This window comes from Malus domestica, chromosome 10 (assembly GCF_042453785.1).
Source record: "Malus domestica chromosome 10, GDT2T_hap1".
Taxonomy (NCBI): domain Eukaryota; kingdom Viridiplantae; phylum Streptophyta; class Magnoliopsida; order Rosales; family Rosaceae; genus Malus; species Malus domestica.
Window position 1 is genome coordinate 7,170,352 of NC_091670.1, and position 9,092 is coordinate 7,179,443.

A 9,092-nucleotide genomic window follows, 5' to 3' on the forward strand; every position below is an offset into this window, starting at 1 on the left:
ATGTAAATTTATATTTACACCAATTTGAAAATTAAAACCCAAAATCAAAGCATTTTATTTTCCTCAAGTCCCACAACTTAATTTTCTTCTCTTTCTTAGTCTTGTTCATAAATATCTCTACCATTCCCTTAAAAAAAACATATCTCTACCAACTTTTTAAATTTTTGCATGTTCATCCTTATCTGATTTCTCCCTTATTCTTGTAGTTATTCACACATGCAGAAATCACTTTCAACATATCAGATCATGCTTTGCCTAAGATGCCTTGGTTGATATTTCACCTTCTAATGTGCTAAACTATGAGCCCCTTTTAGGGTTCTTTAGCCTGTTATGTCATGTTTGGATGTAAATTAATTGAAAAGAATAATTATTTGTCCTGAATAATTCATAAGGTGAGTCATGGAGGATTCAAAAGTTCAAAATCATCATCCACCAATAAAAAAACTTATTTTTCTCTATAAGAGTTGTTATGTTTTAGCTAGAATAAAAGTAGGATAAACACGGAGTGATGGTAGAGTTTAATTATAATGTGTGGGTTTATTGATAAATTTGAGTTTTATTATTAATTTTATTTTGTACTTAATAGTAATTATGCAATAGAATAAAAAAGACAATTAACATTTAAAATTTAAGTTGAGTGTAAAAAGAATTTATATGGATTTAAATAAAAATTTCCCTTTAATAAATCTCCTCCATCTTTTGTAACTAAACTGCCGTTTAATTTCACAATAGGAGATTTATTAAAATTAATATGGACGTCTAACTTGTTTAAGTGATAGACTTTCACGGATGCATTAATTTTTTTTACTGATTATTACATACTCTATAAAATTTCAGACTTTTAATTATATGCTTTTGCAAAAAAGAAAAAAGTTACATGATAGATTTTTGCAGAATTTTAAAAAGTTCAATGCTAGAATTTTTGAAAATTATGTGGCTGCCATGGACTTTTTAATACTAATTTTACTAATAAACATTATTATTTTTAAGTTTTTATTATTGAAATGGTGATCATGACCATGAAAGAGAGGTCTCATGAGGTGGTGGTGGTGACAAAGAGGTCTTACATTGGCATCTCTCAATTTTTTTCCCAATCCGCTTGGACAAAAACTTTACATTCACAGTATTGAGGCTGTATGGAGAAGAGTATTAGAGCATCTCCAATGAAAATCCTAAATAAAGTTCCGACAATAGTATAGTCCCTATATAATGAGAAAAGGCTTTTAATGGGTCAGAATAAAAGTTCTCAAAATATCTTAATATATAGGAATTCATCGAATATCTCAAAGCATTCCTTAAATGTGATAGGGACTCAAAAAGTGAGTCCACCATTGATTTTGAATGAGAAACAAGTCTACAACCTGGGAATGCCTTCTCTTTTTGGTTTTTTTTTCCTTGGTTTTTCTCTTCCAAAGATGGAGATAACTTTTTTGGTTTCTATTAAAAGCAACAACACTGCAACGAAATAAACCATGATTTTTTAATATTTTAATTCCTACATCTAAGAATTGGAGGTCACAAAATTCAATTGTTTTTTCATGCAGAAATTCTAAATTTCTATATTTATGATTCTAAATAAGTGAATTGGTGCATGTCATTTTATAAATTCAAAATATTATTAGAATTCCAAGTTTATTTATCTCATTCAGAGATATGTTACAGACTCAAATATTCCTCTAATTTGACGGTCAGAGTCTATAAATAGAAACTCCCATATAGTATGTCATCAATGTGTAGTGAAATACCTCATGTATTTAAAAATAAATAAAAAATCTTTTGTTTAGATAAAAAAAAAGGAAAAATTACACATAGAGTATACTTTTAATACTTAATTGTATATTGAGACAACACTTTTTAAACATTAGAATGGGAGACAAAAGTTAATACATGTGAAATATGACATCATTGCCTTTTTGTTCTCTAGAGTGTAAGTTACAAAATTATCTTTTATAGTAAAAAAAATATTTTTTTCACAATTTTATCTCTTCATTTATTGCTCCATTCTCTCTTCTTTTTTTTTTTTAAAGAAATATTGATTCCAATTCATCCGGCTCATAAGCTAACTGGGAATTCCACCACCTCATTTTTCACACAACCCACAATTTAAAGAATTATAAAATAAAACATATTGGGGATCACTCCACTATCTCTTCTTCTCCAGGAAACTAAAAGGGTAAAAATCACCACCACCTACATCCAAATGTCCGTCGCTGCCACTCCCAAGATCACCCACTTGATATAGATTCCTTCCACCCAACCACATCATGCCCACCACCATGAACACCCACCCGAAACTCCAATCTTCATATTGAAATATGAATTTGGTACATTGTGCTTCTTTTTCTCTAGTCATGCCAACTGAAATATGATTGGTAAGAGACAACATAATTCTGAAATCAAATAGATTTTGAATAATGTAAATGCAAAATACTTTTTTATTCTTTCAATTTCTTGGAGAAGGAGAAAGGAAGGAGTGGGGCGCAAATCCCAAAATGTTTTTTTTGTTTCTGTAAGCGGTGGGTTGGTGTTAAAAATGAACAAGTGTTAGTTATGGTTGGTGGACTCTAGGTCAGCTAACGAGCCTGGAACCTAGAATAATTTCTCTTTGTTTGGGGGCACTGTTGAAGCAATATGCATTGTTGAGAGATCCAATAAATGGTGTGGTTTTATAGTCACAATTTAAAAGAAACTTTTTCGATGATTGGATTTCTCCTTGGTTGACACTTGTGATCAAAATGGTTGAAATTTGTTTACTTTTCAAGATAATATTGGTTTTTTGTTATTATTTTTTTATGTATTAGTTTGTCCTATGTCGAATTGAATCTCAAATCCACAACTCACTGGCTATAAAATTAAAATAGAAAAAGTAACCAACTTTATTAAATTACTAATATTAAGAACAATACAAGGCTGAGTAGTTTGAAGACAGTAGTTGGTGTCTGGGTGAGTTTTTAAATGGATGACAACAAATGTCCACACATAGGCATGGTGACATATGATAACAACAGGTTGAACTGATTCTGCAAAAGTGGTTGAGGATGAGATAAACTAATTCTACAAGATTGAGGACAAGATGAATTGATCTGCAAAAATGGTGGATGATGGGTTAAATTGATTCTACAAAAATGATCGAGGATGGGTTGAACTGATTCTGCAAAAATGGTCGAGGATATGATGAACTGATTCTGCAAAAATAATCGAGGATGAGTTGAAATGATTCTATAAAAATAGTCAATGAAGGGTTGAATTGAATCTGCAAAAGTGGTCGATGACTGATTGAACTGATTCTGCAAAAATGATCGAAGACATGTTGAACTGATTTTGCACAAATGGTTGAAGACATGTTGAACTGATTCTGCAAAAATAATCGAGAATGAGTTGAACTAATTATGCAAAAATGGTCAATGATGAGTACATATATTAATTTTGTTAGAGTTATGAAGGCTGGTTTCATAAAGGCTTAAGGGTATGGTTGATGTTTTAAAATATTAGTTCCATATTTTTAGGCTAAGCTTTAGTTGTTTTTATGTTTTTGTCTCTCATTGACATGTTTAAAAACTAGTAGAGTTTCTTAAAATATAGTGAAAGTTTTTGTCTCTATATATAAAACTCTCAAAAAAAAAAAAAAACCATTGATTATAATTTCAATATAAAAGAGAAAAATAATGAATACATATTTTTCCAAGGAAAACTAATTAAAAGAGCTTGAAAACTTTGAGTTTTAATGATAAGGACAAAATAAAGGGTAAAATGAATAGTACCAGGATTGACTTTTAGTGTAAAAATGTGGTTTTTCGTTAAAGTGAACAGTACCGAGAGCTTTTCGTTAAAGTTCCCATTTTTCTAGGGAGCTTTAATGAAAATGGCTTCTCTCAACTTTTTATTAACAAAAAACCATCAACTAATTTTATTTAATAAAGAGGGCTTAAATTTTATTAAAAAGAATTTAAGTTTTAATAAAAAAGGGACAAAAGTTTAACATAAAAATAAAAAATAAAAAACAAAATCTGACGCATATGTCACATCACTTAGTCACACATAGTTTTCCTCCATCTCTTTCTCCCTCCATTGTTATTAGCTCCTCTCTCTCTCTCACACACACACACACATATTCTCATCAAATTTCTCTCTTCTTTCACCTCACCCATTCACATCAATTTTATTTTATTTTCTCTCATATCTCATATCACTCTATTCTCACTCCATAAATATTACAATTTTTACTTTTGATTTTATTGTATGTTTATATGACCATTGTTTCATAATTTTTTTTTGGAACAAACTAAGTAATAATATTACAAGACAAAAAAAATGCTTATTTTAATTTCGAAATAGTGATTTTATCTTTAGTTTGGACAAATTTTTTAAGTTTGTGTCATGTCATGTTAACACTAGTTATTTTTACAACTAAACATTGATTATTTTTAGAATCGAACACTGATTATATTTAGAACTTAACACTAACTATTTCCCAAACCAAATAATGACTAACTCTTAAACCGAACACTAGTACTATCACTATTTCTTAAACTGAATACTAATTATTTCGTAAATTGAATACTGACTATTTCTTAAACTGAACATTAATACTATCACTATTTCGTAAACTAAACATTGACTATTTCTTAAACCGAACACTATTACTATCACTAATTCGTAAACTAGTACTATCACTATTTTGTAAATTAAACACTAACTATTTCTTAAACCGAACACTTTACTATCACCATTTTGTAAACAAAACACTAACTATTTCTTAAACCAAACACTAGTATTATCACTATTTCTTAAACTGAACACTAATACTATCACTATTTTGTAAACTGAACATTGACGATTTCTTAAACTAAACACTAAACACTAATATTATCACTATTTCGTAAACTAAACACTGACTATTTCTTAAATTGAACACTAGTACTATCACTATTTCATTAACCATGGCAGAGAAAACAATGGACAACAGGCGAAGCTCAATAGAAAATGCACACTAGCATCTATGGTTTTGGGGGCCAAGAAATTAGTGGCCAATGGTTTGAAAAATAAACTTGGAAAAGACATGTCATCAACATTAACTAGATACAAATGATTAGTTGTGTTTTCTGATTAGTTGTTATATTGATTAATGGATGAGTCGTAAACATTCTAACAATGAATAGCAAACCCAAATAATTATTCTATACACGAGAATGTCGTCAAAAGTATTATGATGGTCGAATCTCTTCAGGAAGTGTCATCCAAAGCAATTAGCCATTTAAGTCTGAAGAGAGCAGATATTTCTCTAATTTTAGGAAAGATGAGAGCCTATTCCATTCTCATAAAAAGTTCAAATAGGTCAGTTAATATTAGGGAATTGTTATTAGTACTTCAAAAATCTCATTTTACACTCTTCACAAATGTATTTTTCTTTCTAAGTATAAAAAGTTTGGAGTGCAAAATGAGATTTCTGGAGTATCAATAACAATTCCCTAATATTATTATGGGAGATAGTTTATTACATTTTCATTGAAAATGGCAAGAGTGGGAACATGAGGAGAGCATTGAAAGTACTAACTATCATCATTAAAGATCTTAAACATGAAATAAAGAAATAGGAAGGAGGCACGTGGGGCTATGAGGCTAGGGTTTGAAGCTACTAAAGAAAATAATAATAAAAGGTGTGGGCTGCTGCAATATATATGGTAAGTTTACAGAATTTGCAATGCACGAGCTTTTGTGAGGTTATTTTTGTTTTTTATTAATTTCTTCTTTTTGTCCTTATTATTAAATAAAATTATAGGGTGATTTTTGGTTAAAATGCAAATTTTTGAAGCTATTTTCATTAGGCCTTTTTATATTAACACACCACAAAATGTTGAATGCACCCCACATTAAATTTTAATATTAAATGACTTATTTACCCCACTATGCAATGACAATTTTGACCTTATTAGGTTTTTAAAAAAAAAAAAAATTATAAATACACCCCAAATCACTTTTAGCGTATTATTTATCTTTTCAACTATCAAAACTCTCTTATCCTCCATTGTTGAACAAAACCCTAACCAATGAAACTACAAACATGTTGATTGAGAAAAATTGTTTTTGACGAATGGAACACAAAATCAATGTTTCGGAAGCTTCACATGAGGTAAGACTTCATATTTTTCATTGTTTTAGTGATTTCGATGACATGGATAATTATTTAATCTTGCGTTTGTTGCGTTATTTAAACTTATATATTCATATTCATCTTTTAGGGTTCATAACAAGGTTCTAAAAAATGTTAGACGCTAGTCGGGCGGTAGGCTAGCGCCTAGCAACTATGATGATTTATGTAAATTTCTTGTATATCTTGCAAATAAGTGCATATTGTCACTTACAAAAAATTATACTTGTATGAAATTCATAGATAAGATAATAAAAGAATGATAACATGCAAAAAGAGTATCCAACAAGTCCAAAATTTAAAAACGCATTAAGCATTTATGCCTGTTTGGACCCGATTGTACATCATCGGCCCGTGCAATTAAGGCCGTTGAGTGAACATAGCTCCCGATCGTCAGATGGAAAAGTGAAGATAATTTTGTTAAAAAATAATATTATGGTTTTTATCATAATAATTATTCTTTTAATATGAATTATCTTGGCATATTTTTAAGCAGGATAAATAGGATGTGAATTATATCCCTAAGCAAGCAGTACAGTTCAATTTGAGTTGGGGTGTGGACGTGTGGATTGGATATGCTGCAAGCTGATATTAAAGAAAAGGGATCAGGTGCGTGCATGGATGTGGGTGATGAGATAAGAAGCCTAGGTAGGCTAGGCCTTTGGTCATGATGTGATAATTCCATTAAAGGTGATGAGATAGGAGGCTTAGGTAGGCTAGGTCTTTGGTCATGATGTGATAATCTTGGAAATGTTTTTGTTTATTTATTGAAAATTACGGATAGCCATCTGGAAGATAGGCTTTAGCTAATGTCAGTTTTTCATTCCACCAGTTAGAGTTGCAATTGGACTCTACTATCTGGCCAAGCCAAGCAGAAGACAGAATGCTATAAATACAAGATACTCTGCGACGGATAGATGACCTCCAATTCAACATACAAACTGCCATGCGCAAACCCTCGCTTTACGCAAAACCTCTCAATAACCTTGAGATTTTTTAGTTTCTATTTTCGCCAACACATCTTCAGTTTGGATAAATAGCACTATGAAGGAAACTGGCAAATATCTTCAGTTTGGATAAACAACATTGTTGCCGTAGAATCAGCTGATCGCGGAGCACCTTCACTTTGGATAAACAGCACTGCGTCGAGGCCGACTGGTTATCTATCCAAGTCTCAGTCGAGAAGGGTTTTAGAATCCTTATTGGCAGATGTCATCTTATTAGCTTTCTCGGCGAAGTGAGGTGTTACAAGTTACTACATTTGGCACATTGAAAGTCAAATTTGATATTGAACTTCGCAGAACTAGCAGCCTTGTCTTCAAGCTCTAGAACCCGAAGGCCGAGACGTGTTTCTTCCTCGGTCGCAGTCACGAGATTCAGAAGTCAGCAGTTCACCCAACGCAACATCAACAAATTTTACTCACTGGCCAAGCTCGGCCGTCAAGTTGGCACGCCCCGCACATAACCAAATGTTGTAGTTAACTTATTAATTACTTGGCCTGCGCACCACGTAGGCTTGATAGTTTTTAGGGTCAACAATGCCATATAACCATAGTGATGAGTATTGTAATGTAGGATGCCACATGTACAACAAGTTCACAATTTAAAACAACATAAAATGCAAAATAGGAGGAAAATAAGGAAATATAGTAATGTAAGATACTTAATCTAAGTTTTCATTTTTTATTTTTTAAATTTCAAAAAAAAAAAAAAAGGCCCAGCCGCCTAGCACCTCCTAAGCCGCCTAGCCTGCCTAGGTGTCGCCTAGAGCCACCTCGATTTTTCCAGCCGTTTTGCACGAAATCGCCTCGGTTCCAACTCACCTAGCGCCTAGGCAGCCGCCTAGGTCATTTTTTAGAACATTGGTTCATATTAATCTTGCGTACCCAGTAACATGAGTCATATTAGTGCTAGAGTCAATAGTACTTTTACAAATTGAGGATAGCCATTCTCCACGGGAACTCTTACTCTCAATCTTTTGCCATTTGTCGGGATCTCCCATCCCTTAGGAACTGAGGCAGAATCTCCTGGCCATATAATAGGTCCAACATTAGATTTAGAAGTTGAATAAGGATCCCTTGTGTTTTTCGAATTAGCACGCGTTAATAAGATGATTTCAAACTATACTAAGATGATTTCAAATCATCATTTTGAAATCATTCGGCAAACTAAACGTTTAGATGATTTGAAATCTTTCGGCAAACTAAACGTTCAAATGGTTAGATTCAATCCCTGAAAATTAAAAAAGAGTGTTATAAGATTTGAGAAATGTGGGGTGTAAAGAAAATGTGGGGTGTATGTACAAAATATAAGATGTATATTGAGAATGTGGGGTATGGGGGTATTATGGGAAAAGGATAAATCGCGAAAATGATCCCTGAAATTTGTATAACACATCACTTTGGTCCCTGAGATTTCAAATCAATAGAAGTGGTCCCTGAGATTGTCCACCATCCATCATTTTGGTCATTCCATTAAAAACTCCGTTAAGTGTCCCGGAGCTATTGGCCGGAAGTTTGGACAATTTTCAAAGCTTCGTAACTCAATCGATTCTTAACCAAATTCGACCCATAATATATCAAAATGAAGATAGGAAAGTGTAGAATAAGATTATACCTATTTGGAAGCCCAATGGCTGCCGGAGATGGCCAAAAAATAGCCTCAAAGTTGACTGGTCTAAGGAAAACTGGAAAACTCGTCGGAAACTGGGTAAATTTTAAACGTTCATAACTTCTTCAATACTCAACGAAATCAAGTGATTCAAAAACAAAAATCATACTTATCGATGAGACAAAGAGAATGGTACCTTTTTTAACAGCTAACGCGTCGTGGTTTGGCCGAAAAACGGCTCAAAAGTGGTTGTCTTGTTCTCAAGTTAGCCACTTTCGAGCCATTTTTCAGCCAAACCACGGCGCGTTAGCCGTTGAAAAAAGATACCATTCTC